Source organism: Tamandua tetradactyla, chromosome 17 (genome assembly GCF_023851605.1).
Source record: "Tamandua tetradactyla isolate mTamTet1 chromosome 17, mTamTet1.pri, whole genome shotgun sequence".
NCBI classification, from domain to species: Eukaryota; Metazoa; Chordata; class Mammalia; order Pilosa; family Myrmecophagidae; genus Tamandua; species Tamandua tetradactyla.
In genome coordinates, this window is record NC_135343.1 from 21003794 (window position 1) to 21025813 (window position 22020).

A 22020-nucleotide genomic window follows, 5' to 3' on the forward strand; every position below is an offset into this window, starting at 1 on the left:
TCAAGCAAACATTTCATTATACACAGTTATTATCAAAATTAAATTTGTTAGAATAATGTTCAATACTTAAAACACTCCAGTTAATGCATAACCAAAATTCCAACATATAAAAATTTTTGTTGTTTGTTCATTTTGGCTTTTCCTTTCCCTGTATTCCAGTCTCCCATATTTCCCAGCTTTGCCATTTTATGAAGTATACCAGAGTTGATTGTTTTGTAGCCACAGTGTCAGCAGGGCATTGCTTATTACACCTTTGTGCAACCAATGCCAGACAGATAGAACTTTTTCCAGTTTTCCAATTAAACTTTTAAAAAGCAGTCTATATGAAGGGGTTGGTGCCAATTTTTATAATTTCATACAATCTGCATAGTTCAACACCACTCCTTCAGCCCCTGCATCAGCAATTTTGACCATCCAGATAATTAGTATATATTTTTTCCTTTCCTGACAAAACTTTTTTATTTAAAAATATTTTTATTATCTGCTTTATTCTATACATTAACATCCTTCTTATCACGGTTCTAATCACAGTGGCAGTGGCTAATACCATATGTATTTTTTCTTTGTTAATTTTACCTTATCTTTCTTACATTTATATTGGGCTATATGGACTGTGGCCCTCTCAGCTATTGATTGATAATTAAAACAATTTCTTCAAAAACAAAATTTTGATCCTGCAGTATTTACAGTTTTTCCTGTAATTCTACCAATTCCTTTTCATAGGCTGTTCCTGTTTTATTTTATTTTACTAATTTTTACAGGGTCCTGTGCATTTTGCTCATTCCTTTGCAAGTGAGGAATAAGGTAAATTATCCCATCCTGGGATTTCTTGTTTTTTTTTATTTTGAGCTTAGAGGATATTTTCCCCTAAAAAAATGACATTATTTCCTAATCTATGTTAAAAGCCCATGGCTTACTGTAAATTCACTTTAAGTAAACTTTGAAGAGGGCCTACTGACGTAAAAATTCCCAAATGTCTTAAAGCACCAGAAAGTATAACCCAGGGAGACAAAATATTTAAATTAAAAACAATTCTGCATGTAAAAGGACAAGAAAACAGCAATTTTCAATTTATCAAGTATGGTCCTAATAAAGCATCACAATATTTAGAAGAACATATTCCACAGTTTATGCATAAATTTTTAAAGCTTGTCTCATTGATCTCTAGTACTATGAAGCCATGCTGAAATGCGAATCCTGCTCCCAGTGCCAATTTTGTGCATAAAAGACAATGTGATATTTGGGGCCATTTAATTTATAGGTTTGGATTCGTGGACCACACTGACTTCAGTTTCATAAAAATAGATTTTGTCAGGAAAGTAAGTAAAGAAAATAATTAAAAGATAGCAACGAAAAGTCTTCAAAAATAGAGCATAGTTACATCACCAGGCAAGATGGCATTAACATCTGAAGAGAAATACTGGAGAATTTCAGAAGCAGCATTATAACTTTCAGTAAAAATCCATAGCAATTTTGGGGACAGCATTCAGAGTTTCCTTAATTAAGATACATAGCAAAGCACAAGATTTTGATGAGGTACTGTCCCTTTCTCATAAAATTTTTTTTCTTCTTTACTCTTTTTATGATAACTTCACAGAGTAGTGGCCAAATTTAATTAGCTTGTTTGACTAAGCCCAGTTTGGTCCTCTGGGAACTGGCTAGGGACCAAGAGGAGCTTCCTGGGACCTAGTTATTTTTATTAAAGTACACCTCCTTCTGAGAGGATAGCCAGTCCTCCTAGCTAGAGTGCACATTTTAACTGTTTTGTTTGCTTTACCAAGGTTACATAATGGCAACTTTAATTGTACATACAGAACAGATTTTTTTCATGAAATCAATTTTAAAACCCTTACATAGATGTTTTCCTTTTACCCTGAAATGTGTAAGATTTACTTTATAAGACAGAGTAATGATAAGCTGTAATATAAGAAAATTTCTTCTTTTTATTCTTCCTAAAAGTGGTCCACTTTAATTCATACAGTTTCTAAGTCAGTCAGGGGTCAGCTTGATTCCCCGTCATTAGTGAAAGCCTTTTTTTTTTTTAAATTAGAAACCATGCATTTCCACTGTGTCTTACTGACGTCACCTCTCACATCTGCGGCACCAATGCTTAGTGGGAGGGCTTGCAGACAAACAGCAAAGGGTTTTGAATAAACTGTTACTTCCTTCAGTCTGGCTGCCCCCCCATGGGGACACTGGGAATCTAACCCCCCAGACAGCCCCCCACCTTTCAGGGTTGCTCACCCTGAGCCATAAGAGGTTGGCCACAAACTTGCAGAATCTGAACTCACTCATGGCCTGGTGCACAGTCCAGGACTTCCTTTCATTCACACAGTTACACACACACACACACACACACACACACACACACACACACACACACACACACACACACACACACACACACACACACACACACACACACACACACACACACACACACACACACACACACACACACACTCCCACACTCCAACACTCCAACACCCGCCCTGCACTGCCCTTTCCAGAACCGAACCTAAAGATTGCCGTTTCCCTTGGTCCTCCAGATGGAGACCAGTACTCGGAGAGTCTTGGGGGTTGATCAGGCCCCCCTTCCACTCAGGCCCCTGGCCTTCTATGAGTGGGCTGAAACTGATGCACCCGGGTGCTTACCAGACAGCTGGGCGGTGCTCCCAGAAACCTGGTTCCAGAAACTGTCCCGGATCCATTGCCGCTAGGGGGTGACAGGCGCCCCATCCAGGGAGTTCAGGAATCCGAGAGACGGGGGAAATGCCCCGTTGCCGGCACTGGATTCCAGCACTGGATTCCTCAGGTCTCCAGTCAGGGTGCCGCCACTGCCATGGGCAAGGGAGGTGACAGTACACCTGCCTCATATCCCGGACGAGCCCCCAGAAATGTAGCGTGAAAACCAGGAACGAGGCCGTAGGCCTCCGGGAACGTTTCCCGAAGTTAGAACAGGCTGAGACTAAGGATCCGCAGTTTTGGGAAGCAGGTTTTATTTGCTATGGCCATAGGGCTCAGGCAGTAACCCCTGAAAGTCTGAGCCCTGAACAAAAGGCAATCTTAGCGTTTATAGACTCTTTGACATGTTAAAGACAAAGTACACAATTGGCTGATTTAAGTTGAGAATGGCCCAGAGCTGAACCGTCGAGGGGCCCCCACCCCAGGAATGTCTTCTTTTGCCTACGTGCATCTTCACCAGTTCCTGAAGGCTGGGGGAGGGGGTTTCTATCCCAGGAAATGTGCCTTATCTCGCTTGCCTGCAAGGAGAGGGGGTTTGGGGATTTTTCCACAGAGAGCACAGCTGAACTAGAAAGAGGGAAAGGCCTGCCTTCTACAAAAGGAAGATAGAGTCCCTGCCTTCAAGGAAATTACCCTCTGCTTCAATAGTACCTCTCAATGTCAATGTCCTGGAGTGGGGGAAGGGAAGACTTTGGGAATCCAGGCAGACTTTATTCCTATAGAATCAGAAATCAATCAGTCTCAGAATGATCTAGTGGGAAAATCTGGAATCCAAGATCTACTTTTAAATATTAGCTGTGTGCCTGCCAACTAATACTCTGTCTTTTTAGGCTTCATAGGTGTGAGGATCAAGATGGCGAACATAAAAGAAGCATTAACCACAACTCTATGACTTAAGTATGAAGACATCATTATCTATATGTGAAATGTAAAGAAAATGAGGACCATGAAGCTGAATAGCTTGCCCAAGGTCACATGCCTAGAACCTGGTCTACTGAAGGCCATCCAGGATTTTTCCCCTTTCTTGCTCACAATTTTTCCTACAGTTTTACATATTTTCAAGGATGTCGTATCTTTTGAATCTTTACAGCATCATTACTAGGTCAGCAGGGTAGGAAGTAGAATTTCTATTTTATGGAGGGCGAAACTGATGTGACGAGCTATGCTCAATGATTCTTTTAATAAATGCTATTTTAGGATGGATCTGAATGGAATTCCCAATTTCTAAGCAATCTGAGTCCATAGGATAGGAAGAAGGTTGGGACAATAGAAGGAGGGAAACCAACCTTTATTGAGTTTCTATTGTGTGCTAAATAGGGATACTCTGTATCAGGGGTTCCATGTGATCTTATCTGGTCACAGCAGTACTTTGAGATTGGCATTTTAACTTTCATTGCACAGTTGAAGCTCAGAAAGCCGTGGAACTTTTCTATTGTCACACAGCCCATCAATAAATAGCCTATAGTCTATCTATAAATGAATCTATTTCATGTAACACACAGAAAAGCTGATATTCAAACCCAGGATTATATAATTTTGGAGCCCACAGGAATGCATGTTGACAACCTTTTCCTTGGTGTCTGTGACAGATCATTGAAATTTCCGTGGCTTCCTAGAGCTGAAATCAAAGATAGTCTTCTTTGTAATCGTTTTCCAGAGATATTCTAATTTTAAAAAGCTCACTCATGTCTTTTTCTCTCTGTTCTGGGACAAGGATAAATCATGTGTTTGAGAAGATGTTTCTTCAGTGGCTATTTTAATAAAGGTTTTTCTTTTTTTTCCTCTTCCTTCTGAGTCCACAGACAATATTTTTAATTGCTCTGCTTTTTTTCAGGGTTATAAAAACCATGCTATGCAAGGTGTAAATGTTAAAAATTTTATTCATCTGCTAAATTCTTTGCCTCAGGGTAAATCTCATTGGTTTGAATCTACACAAAAGTATTATAAATAATAGTTTTAAATAGAAAAACATAGTTAAGGGGCCCACAAAACTTACCAGCTGTTCATGTGAAAAGCTAGCTGTTCAGGTGAGTACATATTTATTGCTTCTTATAGGGTAATATGTGCTGTTTGGGAGCCATGAAGTGAAAAAAATAAAAAGAAACAGACCTTTGTCTGTATTAGGGAAGGAAAGCATAGTGGCAATTGATTTCACAATTAGGAAAAAAACTTAGATATGAGGATGCACCAAAACACGGCTCTCTTAACTCAGAAAAATCTTATTCTTAGGATAATGACTTTTTTTTTCTTTTGCTTATGATGCTACTTTTCCAGGGAATTCAGAATTTGAATTCCCTTTTAGGGTAACCTGGCGGGAAGTTTACTGGATACGAGTGTTTAAAGTATCTGCATTCCAGGCCGATTTCTGGAGCACATATTGGCAGGTGTCATGGATGAGGGCAGCACTTCCCTTTCAGGACTACCAACACTTTGGAGAGCCATGTAAAAATTAGTTCTGCTCCCTTCCTGTATTTCACAAAGCCATGCAAACACATTCTGCAGCATATCAATTAGAAGCACTGTCTCAGGGCTCATTTTCTTGTTTCTTCTGCTTTAAAAACCCACATATTTTCATTATTTTAAGTTTTCTTTCTAATTGTGCCGAAATGAGAGATAGTTCTGGATTTGCCTAAACGTTTTGTAAAGCAATACCAGGCACATTTAACCTAAGGGCATTAACTGACGCCTTGCCTAGGAACTGGGTTGGCACTGTGGAGAATAAAAAAGGAGTATAACCATCATGTTGTTATACTTGTTAGGGTGATGAAAATAATATGCACTAGTGATCATAAGGAGGAAATAGGAGTAAGTATGGTTGGACACTCATGCCCGCAGCTAGTAGGTACCCAAAGGCCGTTTGTTAGTTGGGTGATTGAAAGAGGAGAAGAATGATCAGGGGGTCTGAGATAGTCAGAAACAGATTCTGGGAGGAGACAGGATCTTGTAAGATCACCTGCATTTTACATAGAGAGAGGGAAGTCCTACCCAGCTGGGGAGAACAATGAAGAAAAATGAGGAGGCAAGCTACTACTGGCTTGATTCATTAAGGGGCCAGTAAGAGGATTCATCTAGATCAATTAGAGCTTCAGCTTGGGGAGAAATGAAAAACGATTTTGTAAACCCATACACACACTGCTGTCTTCCTTAAGCTTTGCGAGTTCCCTGCTAGTTTTTGTCTCTCCTATCAACAAAGGGGTAAGGGCTACCTTCGTTTAGAAAAACAACAATATGTAAAGAGAAGGTGCGCTTAGGGTCCTAGGGAGTGTGTGCGCTAAAGAAGGGAGGAGCTGTGGGGTCCTTAACCCGGGGCACCAAACACAGAAAGCTTGTGTCAGCATTTCCTGGGCAAATCTCCTCCTTGTAGAGTCTTGCATTGTATTTCAAAATTATGCAAAGAGGTTTTCAGCAGCCTAACAGGAATGCTTCGTTATCCCTTTATTGGGAAGTAAATTAGTTGGGTATAAAGTTAAATAAAACCCAGACAGTTCCTACTGCGTTTTAAAAAATCCTTTGTCAAAACAAATAGCCTTGAAATGAACATAAAAATTTAAATGGCATTGACTCTAATAAAACAACATGGAGCCTAATGAAGTTGAAGTGCTGCGAAGTGCCAGGAAAGCAGGGCTGCGTTTATCTATTGGAATGTTTATGTCCTTGCACGTCTCCTAATCACACTGTGGCAACGTCATTGGGAGAAATCGCTTCAGGAAAGATTGCTAATATAAAACAAAAGTGATACAGCCTCAAGTTAGCTGTGCCAGAGTCTCCAAGAAGACAGACCAAATCAGTTGTTTGGGATAGAGGGCACTGAGCTGGAGAAGCACAACTGGAGACTTTTCTGATCTTGTATTTGAGTATGTGAATATTTGGTGACATTGATAAAGGGACACCGACCCACCCCCCAAGGGGCAGCGCTTAGAACTCTGCATGCTGGAAATAGAAAGTTTTCGTCATTCTCTCTGAAACTGGCTTTTTAGTCACTGTTCCTTATTTCTACCAATGAATCTTCATTTTTCTAAATATCTAGACTGGAGCTATAAGTCCACCTTGGCTCTTTGTCCTCTTCTCCAATATCAAAAGTTACTGAATTGTATCAGTTCTCCTCTCAACATTTTCAGTATACCTCTCATTCTTTCCCTGGCTACACCAGCTCAACTCATTTTCTTGTCCCTCATCCCAGGACTAGGGATCTCTCTGACTTCAGGTTCACTTTCCTCTTCATACTGCCCAAAGTATTCAGATTAATGACCCATAGCCCCATGTTACTGGGTCATTCACCTGGCCGCTGCCATCCCCTGGTGTTCCCCAATGCCTGCAGGGCAATCCTGCCAGGCCAGGTCCTTTACCACCCAGTTCTAATCTGCTTTTCCAACTCCATTTCTTGACACTACCCTAGATAAACATGTGACGACCATGGACACCTGACTGGCATTACTCAATTTTTGCTAAATATGTGTGCCCTCCCTTTCCATTCTCTTGTTTACTTTTTCTCCTTTTTAGGATGCTGCTTTTCTTATGCAATTTCTTGTGTTGTTTTCCTTTCTATGCCTGTGCCCTATTTTTCCCAATAAACAGACAGCTCCTTGAGGACAAGGCACTGTCACATATCTCCAGGAATGGAATATAACTTAGTGGGTGTTTGTCAAAGAATACCATCAGGCATGTCAGGCATGTGTGGGAGTCCAAGTGGATGGTTTTTTCCTTTTCTACTCTTAAGTTGCTGCAGAACACATTCTGGAGAGGAAACGTTCCAATGTCATTTAGAATCTGATGATACTGGAAGACCTCTTGATCTGTGAGTAAGTTTATTGGAGTAATCTCCAGATCTGACCCTGTAATTCCTGATCAAGAAGGAGTAAAGGAAACTGGCCATATTCAATATTTAAAATGTCTTTGGTGATACAGTAAAGGGACTGGCACCTAGTACAGGATCTTGGCAAAGTTGTGAAGATGAGGAGCACATTATAGGTGTCTCTGCTTTCCCTTTCTCCACTTTCAAGGCATCCTTTTTCCCTGACATTTTATGCCTACAAGTATCTTCGCTCCTAACCAGGATTGACTCGGGCAAATCTCTACTATAAATTATTTAGACCTTAGTCTGAATGGCAGCCACTCTATTACTTATCCTGGAATTGTTTACAATTTAATATTCATTTCTAATTATGGCATGAAAAACTTAGTTTTCTAGTAAAAATAGTCTGAGCATCTAAGACTGTGAAGAGAATTTGTGGGACCAGTGGCTCATACTTAAAATCCCTCCGTGCAACTTATCTCTATCAGTCTTTTCACTCCCAATATACACAGCTATAACTGGCTTCTGTATAATGGGACCTATTCTAACAGTAATCTTTATAACAGTGGTCATTCATTGGAGAAACCTTCTTTTTCCAAGTTCCCCATATAATCTTAGTCATGAAGACTTCCGCACGTTCCCTTCATGTTCTCCAGCAAAGAAACACTCTGTAGTAGTACAGGAAAGGTGGTAAGCTGTTGGCTAAGTAACATTATATGTTCAAGATGAAGAGTTGGTGTAGGAGTAATGCTGCAATGGTGCTTGGGTTAGTTACATATCCCACCAGCATCAAAGGCCGTCTGTATTACAGGCAGCCAAGAGCAGGGCCCCTCAAACTGCCCCCGGACAACCTGGTACTCTTTGCCTACACCACACTCTTTATGGAATATCATAAAATGGTGATATATTTCACCCCAGCAGGCAAACCAGGAGTAATATTGGTAACAGAAATCGTGCCTTATATTATATGTATGCAATAAAATCTCACTATCACATGTACACCGTGAAGCAGTACCTCAACAGGGAGGAAGGAAGGAGGTCTTCTCTGGTCTGCTGACTGAAAAAGAGGGCAGTTCTGCAGAGAGTGGTATGGTGGCATCCTTTCCAAAACAGTGGACCTGAGCAGAGGAGCTGATGGTAAAGCCCATGGCCATGGACAATTTGAGGGTAAAGGGCCCCTTCCCAATTTCTTTTGACCTACATAAGCCTCCTGGTTCTGATTCAACCAAGGAAAGGAGGGTCTCAAAACTAACTGCTGTCGGATTTTCTGCCCACCAGATGGGACTGAACAAGATTTAATTTGATTTAGAACAACAAAGAAAAGTGATAGTTCTCGTCCTCGAGTATCATGGAGCAATTCCAATCATTACAGGTTTTTGGTTTTTATTCACAGTGGGGACTGATCATTCTTAACTGTGCTTTATAGGGCGCTAAGTCCAAGAATTCCTCCAGTAGCTGTGGTGGAGTCTGGCCTAGAGGGACACTATTGTTAACTTTCTAGTGACCACATCAGCTGCTCTCGGTCTGGGTATGCTAACTAGTACAAAGGTGATGGGCTCCAGAGGCTAAAATGATGGAAGAAGTAGTTATATAATTTTTTTCTATGACGTAAGGAAAGATCATCATCTGGATTCAGCCCTCATTGAGCGCTCCAAAGGGTGAGACCTATATAGAAAACACAGTGCTTCTGAACTTTGACATGGATGGAAATCACTGGGGGATCTTGTTAAAACACAGACTCTGATTCAGTGGGTCTGGAGTGGGGCCTGAGAGTCTTTATTTCTAACTAGCTCCCTGGTGATGTGTTAGTGTGGGTTCAAAGACCACACTTTGAGTAGCAAGGATATAAAGTATTTGTCTGAATTTCGGCTCCATCTCTGCCTCTAACTTGCTCTTTGACCTTTAAAAGTCATTTAACCGTTCTAGTTTTCAACTTCCTTAACTGTAAAAGAAGGGAGTTGACCCTAACATTACTGTGGAAAACATCTGTTATGCTTTTCTGCAGCATTCATTGACCCTTTATAACAGCACTTTGATTTCCTTTTGGGAAATTTATTCCCCTCCTTTGTGTGTAGCTATCATGGGCAGATATGTCTCAGAGCCTTCCCTCCTATTGAAGCTTCATGGATCTACTTTACTTGGAAATGCCAGGAATGTTTTTTATTCTATTTCCCTTGACCCTTACAATCATTGCATGGAGTTCTACTCAGGGGCTCCAGAGTTTCCAGTCCAAAATTGAGAGTGGTAGCAGGCGGAGCAGATTCAGAACAGGACCACTGTCAAGGAATAAGAGAGCTGATAATTTAGTCACCCTGCATGCACTGCAGCTCAAAAACATCGGACACTTTATCTCATTACCAGAATTATAAGGAGAATAGGAAGCCATATGCATATAGCCCTCTTTCCTAACTGTGCCAGAACAAAGAGCAGCTCATTAGCTACTTTAGGTCACTCTCTTCCCTGTCTGCTGTAACTATTTCCTGTTGTCTGCGAGAAGCTACTTGGAAAGGGTTTGCAGTTCATCAGTTTATTCTCCATCTTTCTTATCCCTGCCTTACATTGTAGCCACAGCAATGTAAGTAATACTCCTCTATTCTCATTTATTTCTGAGGAGTCAAAAAGGTGAAGATCACATGTCAGATTTATTCATAAAACCATATCAAAGGGTGTGGCTTGGGCCACTGGCCTATAGGCTTTTTAAAACATCACTTCTGGTCCCGGCCTGCTGTATGTCTCTGCCCACAGGGGCAGTGCCTACTATGCAAAGCCTTCTCTTGGAGAAGAGTAAAATGTGTACGTACCTTGTGAAGTGAGAACAGAGATGGTGTGATTCTGAGCTGAATTATGTTGGGGTTGTCTGTTCTATAGTTTTAGTGACAAAGCAATAATTCCCTTTCCTCTTTTCAAACATTTTTTCACTATTAAATTAACCTGTTTGCTTCCTAGACAGTTTCTTCCTACTTCCATTTGCCCCAATCTTCCCTGCTGTCCTTGAATACTTAGGATCCCAAGGGCACTTAATTATCTACCCTGATGTCATGTTACTAAAATTTCCAATTTCAACTAGGCATGACCACCCTGATTGCTGAGGACTTATCAGCTATTTACAATCTGCAGAGCTATTTACTGAGGAAAGCACAGTTGGTGCTCTCATGTCAGAGGTGGGGATGCCATCTTTTCAGGTGTCATGTAGATGGCTAAAGGGTGCAGTTATGCCTTGGATATCAGTACTCTAGGTTCCAACCAGAGTCCATGACCTTGAACTCTGTTGTTCAGTTTTCGTAAAAAGCTCATTGGAGAAATTCAACTCTTAGGTGATGGTTGGAAGGCTATTAATTCCCCTAGGCAACCCAAAATTTATCCCTAGATCAAGAAGTCCATCAAAGAACTGTGTATTCAGAGCACATTTCTTTGGTCTCTTGTAAATCACTTTTTCTGGTCTCAACTTCAGGTTAAGCAGTGAGATGCCAGGGGGATAAGTTATATGAAAATTGCTAACGGATTTTTTTGTTTAGTCTGAGATTTGGGGGCAGGGTAGAGTATCCCTTATAACTTAAATTCATGACATTAGCACTAAAAGTAGTTTTAGCTTAAGTTTAAGTTTAATAATATGTGTTATAATCCTTGTGAGGGTTTTGTATACATAAAATATTAAAGCATTTATGAAAATGCAATGTATTAGATTTGTGATTATAATGAAATGTTTAGGAGAGTGAGAAATTGTTTTTATTCAATGCTTGAGTGTTTAGGGAAATCTAATTTGTTAAATCATAAGCCTTAATTTATTATTTGTGTAAGTAAAATGTGAGGACTGTTGATTGCTTAATATTTAAAGGATGATTAATTGTTTTATAGATTTTGAATTTAATGTATTGGGCATTAAGCAATAGCAGCAGCAGGGATTCCCTTCCATGAAAAAAAGAAACCACTCTGTGGCCATGAAAGAATCTCTCGCTCTCATGTTGCTATAAGGCAAAGTTCCCACTCTTGTGTTTCCCTCAAATTTATTAGGGGCCATAGAGTAGTCTGTACGTAACCAATATAGAATTTAGCTTTAGTGACAGAACACTGGGTTCCAGGCTTGAGTCAAGCATGATGGGCAGTGATATGAGGCCAAGGTGTGCTGGATGCTGCTTTAGGTCAGTGGACCTCTCACTGTATTCAACAACAAGCTTGGGAATGATCACAGAAGAGGCATTTTTGAAACACAGGAATGGGCCAGAGAACAGAGGAAAATAATCTGATGATGTGGCAGAGTCTGTAATGGTTCATCAAGGGAGTGCAGAAAGAAACTCGAGCACCCCTGCTCTTGTTTTGATAGATGACATCCTTAGCAAGAGGCCTGATGTTTGCTATTCAGGTTAAATTATGACCATGCTGCTAAGTCACCATGACATTATTAAAAATGTTAATATTTATATTACTTTTGACTTTTGCATGTGATCAATCTCACTATGGATATGTTCCTTTCATTCTCCCTCGTGGATACCTGTAGATTCTAGACTTTCCAGGAAAATTTGCTGCAAGTGAAATGGAATTTGCATCATTTCACAACAGCAACTAGATGGTTTAATTAAACTCAAGGCTTCATTGGAAGGAGAATCTAGTTGTTAATAAGGCAGGTAGCTTCCTTAAGTGAGTAGGGATTGAAATGTTGGGCAAAGGCCATAGCCTGAGTGGCAGAATTCACCCTATAGAGAGGGCTTTCTCTAAATATCTGAAGAGGCTTTGTCCTTACGGGGGGAAAAAAATCACAACCAATATTTAACCCTTTATGGCCTGAATGTTTGCACATACTGTTTCCTCTGCAGTGAGGATCTTCATTCTTAATTATAAAGCAGCTCTTTCCGTCTGGTGTAACGAATATACGACAATAAATAGCAAACTGCCCTACTAGTTTTGTTGCTGCTAAAAGTCCAGCAACCCCAATTATGGACTTTCTTATGAAAGGATCTTAAAATTCTGGTGGGACCTGATAGACTAAAATTCTTACCCTTCAAGCTTTGTAATTATCCAATAACAGGTACTTAATGAATAGCTTTGGTAATAGAAACTTATATTTGTGTAAAGTATCAACTTTACACAATGAAAATGAATGGTTGAGAATACTAAGTGAGGACACTGACACTAGAGATTAAAAGATTTGACAAAGTGCCTAACCAGCAGGTGTCAGAGATGAGACTTGAGTTCAGGTCCCTTGGTTGTGAGTCCAGGGGAGGGGGGGTGATGGGTGTCAGATTAGGTGGCCAAAAATAATTTTAACAATGATAAAAATATTAATAAAATAGAAGCAATAATATACCCACTGATATGAAGCTGGGCAGATGAACACTATTTATCAACTATAGGAAGAAGAAAAAAAGTCATCATAAAAACTAAACTCTTCTCTGTAGAGAGGAAAAAGTAGAAGAAAAATAAAGAGAGCATTTCTGTCCCATCAGATGACTCAGAAAAAGACAATCTAATGGAAAACTGGACAAAGAATAGCAACAGGTTGTTCATAGAATAAGACATTTAAATTGGTAGTAATCATATGAGAAAATGATTAGCCCTATTAGCAAAGACAAGTTATCATTTCCCATGTATTAGAGTGTTGAATATTTTAAAGATTGATGATACTCATCATGGACAAGGACACAGGGCATTGGTAAGGAAATAGGTTCCTCATATAATACTGATTGAAGTGGATGATAGTAAAGAGTTTTGAGGGACTCATTTAGATTACCTTCCACAATTTAAATTGTGCTCAGGTTTGACCCAGAATTCCAATCCTAGAAATTCTAAAGAAATCCTTAAGCATTGTCTTAGTTTGCCAGGCTGCTATGAAAAATACTGCACACTGCTTGTCTTAAAAACAGGGATTTATGGTCTCACGGTTTTGGAGGCTGGAAGTCCAGAATCCAGGCATTGGCAGGCTCGTGCTTTCTTCCCGAAATCTGTAGAGTTCTGGTGCTGGTTTGCTGCAATCCCTGGTGCTTTTTTTGGCTTGTTTTCTGTCTCCCAGCACATAGTGATCTCTCTCCTTGTGTCTGCTCTTCCAGTTTCCCCTGAAATCTGGCTTCTGGTTTCTTCTCTTTATAAGGCCTCCATTACTATGGATTAAGAACCACCCTCATTCATTGGCTACACCTTAACTAAAAATAACATCTTCAAAAGGTCCACACGTACAGGAATGCAGATTAAGATTAAGAACATGTTTTATTCAATCTACTATATTGATGTCCACAAAGATGTTGGTACCCCTAGATGTTTAGTACCATATAATTTTCCAATATTGCCAAATTGGACGTCTCCTTAAGCTTCCTCAGAAGAGATTCAATACCGTATCTGTATTGTTTCATGTAGTACTCACCTAATATAAATTCTCTTCTGGGCAGTTCTTAGGCTCTGCTTTGAATTTGCTTAGTGAAACCACAAAGGAGAGTTTCCCAGGATCGCAGACCATGAACAAAAAGCCCATACTTTGTTTATCACATGGAACAGTTCTGCCAAAGGAGTCTGTTGGGAATGTTGGCCTTTTTTTCCAGGAAAAAGACGAATAGTCTGCTTTGAGCACTTGCAGTGCTCTGCATCAGTTCATGCTAATTAGAGGTTGGCACTGGCAGAGCACCTGGCACCTCTGGGATGTGAATTGCAGCTTCCACATGGCAGGTTGTCCAATGGAGGAGCCAGAAAGACTCCAGCCACCAGAAGCTTGGGATTGTCCTCCCAGCTTTTCTGTTGATTATTCATTTATTCAGAAAATATTTGTTAGCTTTCTTGACTCTGGGCTTTCCCATGGAAGTAATTACCAGGGACATATCAAAGCCTAGCATTAAAAATTTTTCTCCTTTTTGAAAAATTTTTTCAAAAAAATTTTTTCCTGTTTTGACTTGTTTGCAGCTTTCTTTCATTCTCCCTGGCTCTCTGATTCCTTGATCCTGCACCGTAGCTCCCCACAGTGAGTGTTCCAGGGCCCCCTTGCTTTGAGGCACTGTCTGGACACAATTTACCTGCCCTGACCCATAGCTCTGTTTCTAGACTGTGATTTGCCTTAATTCTCTGGCTTTGTCTTGGCCCATGGAAACAAAGCTTGCTTGGCCAAATCTTTAAGAATTTCTGGGGAGAATAGGGGACCACAATGCTATGGCTGGGCATTGTGCTGGGGACTGGGTTGGGAGTATGAGGGATTAGAGCTACAAAGGTTTATTCACTCATTTATTCATTTGATGAAAAATCAATGCATAGAATGTATAGTCTGTCATACGTTGGGAAGTGCTTTGGGGGTAAATTAAGTATGTAAGGGAAATAGAAAGTACTGGTGTAGGAATAGGGATACCAATCTGATAGAGGGCTTCAGAGGAGGCCATACTCAAAAGGCTCTAGCAAATGAGTTAGCCTTGTGGATTGCTTGGGAGGAAAAACTTCTAGTAAAGGGAAGAGCAAGAACAATGGTTCTGAGGTGTGAGCATGCCTGGAATGCTGGGGAAGAGCATGAAGCCAGTATGAGAAATAAGGGGGCATGAGCACAGCAATGTAAGGGGTGCCCTGAGTGTGTAGTGTCTTATAATCCTTTGTAAGAACTTTGGCTTTTACAGTCAGTGAGCTGAAGAAGGCAGTCACTACCAGTGAGGAAGACTCCTGAATAGAGATGGACTCTTTGTGCCTGGCTACAACAGGTGCCCTGGCCCTGCTGATGGGAAACAGTCTGCTCTGCCTGGGAGAGGTGGGCAAGAGCTGAGTGGAAAATGCATGGCTCTGAAAGTGGACCTGTTTTAGTTTGCTAATGCAGTCAGAATGCAATATACCAGAAATGGAATGACTTTTATAAAGGGGATTTATTAAGTTACAAATTTACAGTTCTAAGGCCATGAAAATGTGCAAATTAAGACCTCAACAAGAGGATGCCTTCACTCAAGAAAGGCAGTTCTCATTCCGGGTTTCTCTGTCACCGGGGAAGGCACATGGCAATGCCTGCTGGCCCTTTGCTCCTGGATTCCACTGTTTTCAGTTCCTGATTCCAGTGACTTCTCTGGAATTCCTCTCTCAGTGTCTGTGAGTCCTGACTTAGCTACTCTGGGAGAAAACTCTGGATTTTATCTCTTAATTTAGCATTTCATGGAAAGGCGTAGGGTGATGTCTGCTGGGTTCTGGTTCCTGTCTAGTTTCTGTTGGTTTTTCAGTTCCTGGCATCTCCTGGGGCTTCTGCATTTCCAAACATCTCCATCTATCTCTCTTTTGGTCTCTTTCTTTGTGAGCTCTCTTAAAGACTCCAGTAAACTAATCAAAACCCACCTTGGGTGGGCAGAGTCACATCTCCATTTAATCAAAAGGTCCAACCCACAATTGGGTATGTAACATCTCCATGGAAGTAATCCAATCTAAATGTCACACCCAGAACTGGGTATGTCAACTCTCCGTGGAAATAGTCTAACCAAAGCTTCAACCCTACAATATTGGATCAAGATCAAGAGAACATGGCATTTCTGGGATATGTAACAATTTCAAACCAACACAGGACCTCAACTGGGATCTTGGCTCCACTGCACACTAACTGCAGACCTTGGACCACGTGCTGGGACACCCTGAGCCGAAGCTTTCCCATCAGTGAAATGGGTTAATTTTACTTCCCAGGATTGTTGTGACAGTTGGAGACAGTGAGTATGAAGCACCTAGCTCTGTGTGTGTTCCAGAGGGGAAGATCAATAACTGACAGCTATCATTTTCTGAAAGCCACTGTGGTAAACTCATAATCAGATGGATACTTATGGCAGCCCTACTTTGGGCAAGATACTGGGCCAGGTGCTGTAAGACTGTGCTACCAACACTGGTAGGATGTGCCATCCCAGTTGCTTTTCTAGTATCAAGTATGGGATTGTGCTGATCCTTCACCTCACCTGAACCCATTTGTGCCTGTGGCATGCTGTATATCTGGGGCTGGGGGTAACTTTTGGACATGGGGAGGAAGTGCAGCTAATGGACCCCCAGGAGCCCCAGGCACATGGCTAAGGCCATGCGAACTCTAGGCTCTGCCCAACCCTCCTGATATCCATTAATTTAGACAGGCCAAAAGGGAAATGGAGGCTGATACATGGATTCATATAACCAGCTCATAATTTCCTGCTGCTGAGGAGGAAAAGGCTTATTTTGTTTGAATTTAACAGAACAATTGTCCACATTGATTGAATTTTCCAAATAACTTCTCATCTCCCTCATGCATTTTTGTTTCAGAGCATACAGCTTCACATTTAAAAATGAGAGAGAAAAATCACTGTCCAGCTGCAATTTCTCATTTGGAAGGCGCCCAGCCATTTTCTCAGGATTTGACAGAATATGATCTCTCATTTAACTCGCTTCCTAATACTGCCCCTGGGCAAGGCTGAATTGAATCAGACCCCAGTGCGATCATTATCTTGCCTGAAGATTCACACCTACCATTCTTCCTACAGATTGTTCAGTATAGCCACAGTGGATTCTGAGAAAAACAATCAGAAAACAGCACACTTGCCAAGCAGAAACCAGGCTCACTGCTGTTTCCAACAGGGCTGCCTCAGTTCTGCCTTTTAGCAATTCTCCCCAGTCATTTGTCATTCATTTATTCAATAAATAATTAAGCACCTAGCAGAGTGTATAATGCAAATAGTATAATCTATGATCTCTTCCCTCAGGGAACTTACAGTTTAACAGAGAAGATAAGGTATACACAAATAAGCAAACTTTCAATAGAAGCACATAAGTAAAAGTAGATGACAAATAATAAGGACTGTAGGATTTGAGAGCAGAGGAAGAGAACTTTTGCTAGGAATTATTTCTTGGAGGGAGTGGAATGATTTGGGTGGGGACTTGACTGGGATATGGTGAGATGGAGATGAGGAGGAGTGGGTGGGCATTCCAAGTAAGGAGACTAACTTTAGTGATAGTAGGGATAAGAATTGTATGTTCTGTGATTTCTTTTTAAAATTGAGTTGAATAAGTATTGTTTGGAGTAATGCAACAGCCATCTAATAGTGTGAAACTATAGAGGCTGCATAGAGGGAGATGTGTCAGGAACCTAGTGAAGGAATCCAAGCATGGGAGAGATGATTTAGATGAGCTTGAGAGTGGAGAATGGTGAGAAATGGTGGGATTCTGGACTACCTTAAGTTTTCCAGTCTCTCACCTTGGCCTCTTTATGTGGTGACTTCCCAGAAGATCTCTATCCTTCAGTTTTTATAAAAGATAGTTAAGGGAATCATTCTCTGTGCCTGGCCAAAACACCTTCCCTCACCTTAGCTGTGGTACAGCTGCCCTTTGAGTTATGGCTCTGCCTCTATTTTTAGCTGGATTCCCTTAGAACCACAGAACAAGAGAGCTTGCAGGAAAGGAAACTCGGAATCTTCTAGTCCAATCCCTCATTTTACTGATGAGGGAACCAAGGCTCAGGGACTGGAGCCTAAGGCCTGAAAGTTAGTGGTAGAACAGAACTAAAATCCGCGGCCTTCTCCTCTGTGTGTCTGTACCTCTATGTCCAAATTTTCTTCTTCTTATAAGGACACCGGTCAGGTTGAATTTAGGGCCCACACTAATCCAGGATGATTTCATCTGAACTTAACTAATTACATCTGCAAAGACCCTATTTCCTAATAAGTTTTCATACTGAGGTTCTGATGGACATGAATTTTGGGAGGACACTTTTCAACCAAGTACAATGATAGAGCAAAAAGATAGCAGAAACTGTGTCCCTGGTACCATGGAGTATCATACTAGCCCTGGGCCACTTACCTGGACTTTTACGTAAGAGAAATATACTCCTATCTTACTTAAGCCATTGCTCTTTGAGGTTTTTGTTCCTCTCAGATGAGTAATTCTCATCCATCACTGTTGATCACTCAGTGAAGTGGGGGAGGATCTTATGATTTTATCTAGTAACTTGATTTCTGAGTTTTGGTTTCTATTCCTGCAAATCTGTTTTCTGATGGTTTAGAAGTCTTGATACCTAAAGGCAAAATTCTTTCATCAGGGACCGCAATGAGTCCACTGAATGGGAAGTTGAGACTGCTGCCTGGCCATGTGAGGCTCCTCACACCATCATTATTTAAAAAACTTTTTTTACTGTTAAATATAACATATATATATATATACAAAGAAAAGAAAAAAAGATCAATGATTGTCAAATTATACTTCAACAAGTAGTTACAGAACAGATTTCAGAGTTTGTTATAGGTCACCATTCCACTATCTCAGGTTTTTCCTTCTAGCTGCTCCAAAACACTGGAAGCTAAAAGAAATATATATTTTCTTTTTTGTGAAAAATAGCATATATACAAAAAAGCAATAAATTTCAAAGCATATCTCAACAATTAGTTGTAAAACAGATTTCAGAGCTTGGTATGGGTTACAATTCCACCATTTCAGGTTTTTACTTCTAGCTGCTCTGAGATACTGGAGGCAAAAAGAAATATCAATATAATGATTCAGCAATCATACTCATTTATTAAACCGGACCTTCTCTGTATAACTCCACCATCACTTTGATCTTTCTCCCACTTTAGGAATATTTGGGCTATGCCCATTCTAATGTTTTCATGTTGGAAGGAGCTGTTGATAATATGGGATAGGTGAATGGAACTATATGATGTTCTGGAGAGACTGGCCCCTCTGCATTTCTGGATTTACCTAGTCTAAGGACCCATCTGGAGGTTGTAGGTCTCTATAAAGTTACCCTAGTGCATGGAGCCTTTGTAGAATCCTATATAATGCCTTAGGTGTTCTTTAGGATTGGGTCTGGCAAGTTATCATACCATTATTTTTTAAAATTTAGAATTATATTTATTAACAGGAAAACATCTAATATACTACTAAGTGAGATAACCAAGTTTAAAAACAGTGTTCGTCCCATTTTTTGGCAGTAAATGTACATAATAAAAATTTAGAGCCATGACTATAGTTAACAGTACAATTGCAAAAACATTACTTTACCAACCATAATAAATGCACCACACATTGTAATGCAAGGCGTGGACAATAGGTTGGCATATGGGAACACTATTTTATAAATAATTTTTCAGTAAACCAACAATTTCCTTAATTAAAAAATCTTTACACTATTTGAGGACATAAAAAGGTGATTATGATGAAGAAAAGAGGTACAATCTGAGGAGCTCCTTACTGGGCCATGCCAGGTTGTCCAAATTAACATACATTGATGTATACCTCTGTAGGGAAGACTGTCAAAGGCTCAGATCCCTTAGAAGGCTCACCCTTCCTTTCATGAACCCTGACTAGCTAAGGTTCTGATCAAAGGTCAGAGGAACGTGGAGTGGATGGTGGAGGTGGTGGCAACCCTTAACTTCCTGGTTAGTTTTATGACCGACTGGAGAAATGAAGTTATAGCCTCTGCTTGCATGTTCTTGCTTAATAAACATAATAAAAATAATTTTTCTTTCATTTTCTCTCTTATTCTCAGGTTACTCATGATTTTTACCATTTGTTTACCATTTAATCTGTAAGTGTAAACCATGGATATGTGATCATGTTAGAGCAAGAGGAGGAATTGAAATTTTCCAGGGGTTCCGAACCTAGAGAACTGTATGTGTGTGTATGTTATCACAGGTAGCTACCAAGCAATGGACTGAGGTAGGCATTTATTTTAATTTGCCTATTATGGTTTCCTGGCCCCTTTCTATCCTTTCTTCTGGTAACTGATGCCATATTCCCATCACTGCTCCAGGCTGGACCTCCAAATAATATCCCATGCCCTGGATCCAGGGGTAAGTTGGGTCAATTGCATTCTCTCTCCTGGACTTCTGAACTTGAGCCAAGGCACAGGAGGATGGATGTAGTCAGAGCTGAGTCTCCTAATGGTAATACCCTGGAGTAAATGTCTCTAGATGTCTTCTGCTGGGATTTCTAGCACTTTGTTGGTTTGTGTCCTTCTTTAGGCCTGGCATTGCAGCTCTTCCTACAGTTCAGTAAGTGATCTTAGGTTCCTTTCAAAGTTTTTATTTGCCTGTTGCTTGCAACCAAAGACCATTAATACAGCATCTAGAAATTCCAGAGCAAATACAGACATCACACTTACCCTGTGAAGTTCAGTCACTTTCACTTTTACAGAGATGAAAAGGTAAGGTTCAGAAAATTGGGGGAGCCAACGCTAACACCAGGTCATTTGACACTTTGTTCAGTAGTTTTTAGAACTAGTTTCTATTATGTTCAAACTGCTTCCTCACATAAAAAAACAAATGGTTTGCCTTTTTCTTCAAAGCAGAGCAAACGTAAACATGATGGTACAGGTTGTGAAACAAGAGAAAATGTGAAGCATCCTTGTCTATGTTGGGCTTGGAAGAAAAAGCAAAACAAAACAAAAACCAACCAACCAACCAAAAAACCCTAGCAATGCTGATTAAAGGCAGAACAAATTGTCCCTAAAGTTGATAATTAAAACAAGGCAAGTCCTGAAAATTATGTTGACAAACACATACAGCAGTGTCATTTTTTCTTAATTAAACTGACAAAGATCCCCAGTTCCACATAAATCAACATAAAACAACAAACCTATGGCACTAAAAGAAAGGACATTAACAGTTGCTAAGAGGAAAATGCATGTAAGAAAAAAAGGAACGAAGAAATCCATGCCTTGCTAACTTGATGACCTTCGGGCAGGTGGTTGGTTGGTTGGCCAGGGTGGGAAGGAAAAAGGATGGGGCAGAGATTTAGTGGCTCTGCAAGTTAATTTATAGGGACAGACTGAGTGGGAAGGTAGGTCAGGCAGGCACAATCACTGTCTTTCACCTTTTTTTCTTTTAACATGGGCAGGCACCGGGAATTGAACCTGGGACTCCGGCATGGCAGGTGAGAATTCTACCTGCAGAGCCATCATTGCACCGCGCTTCTTTTACCTTTTGAACAAAAGAAACATGACATTTAAAAAAGATTAAAAGAGGACTCAGAAAGACAAAGAGTTGATCCAACAGAAGCACCTAAACTTTAGGAAAATGGTGGAGGTCATTGCCAACCAATAACGACAGTTTTCCAATGAGCTAATTATGAATCAGGATCCTTCTCAACACAGCTTCTGTGTAGCCATATCAGACCATCAGAGCTGCAAACAAGGTAAAATCTGTTTGCCACCTGTGGACTAGTTAGTGGGGTAGGCTTTGGAGGCAGATGGAGGAGGAGTCACATCCTGTCTGCCTACTTGTTAACTGTGTAGCCTCGGACAAAGAATTGAGCCTCTCTGAGCTTCCTTTGTAAAATGGGGCTATTATACCTCCTATGTTCTCTTAAAGCTTGAAGAAATGTACGTATAACTGGATCATATTTTGAGCTATTTGTTTATGATCTTTCCTGCCTAGATTTCTCCTTCTACCTCCCACCTTCCAGACGAGCTCTGTGGGGGGAAGGGAAGTAGAAGTAGCCTGCAGAGACTTTTCAGCTTTTTTTTTATTAGAGAAGTTGTAGATTTACAGAAAAATCATACCTCAAATACAGAGCTCCCTTATGTCCCATCACTACTGCCACCACCA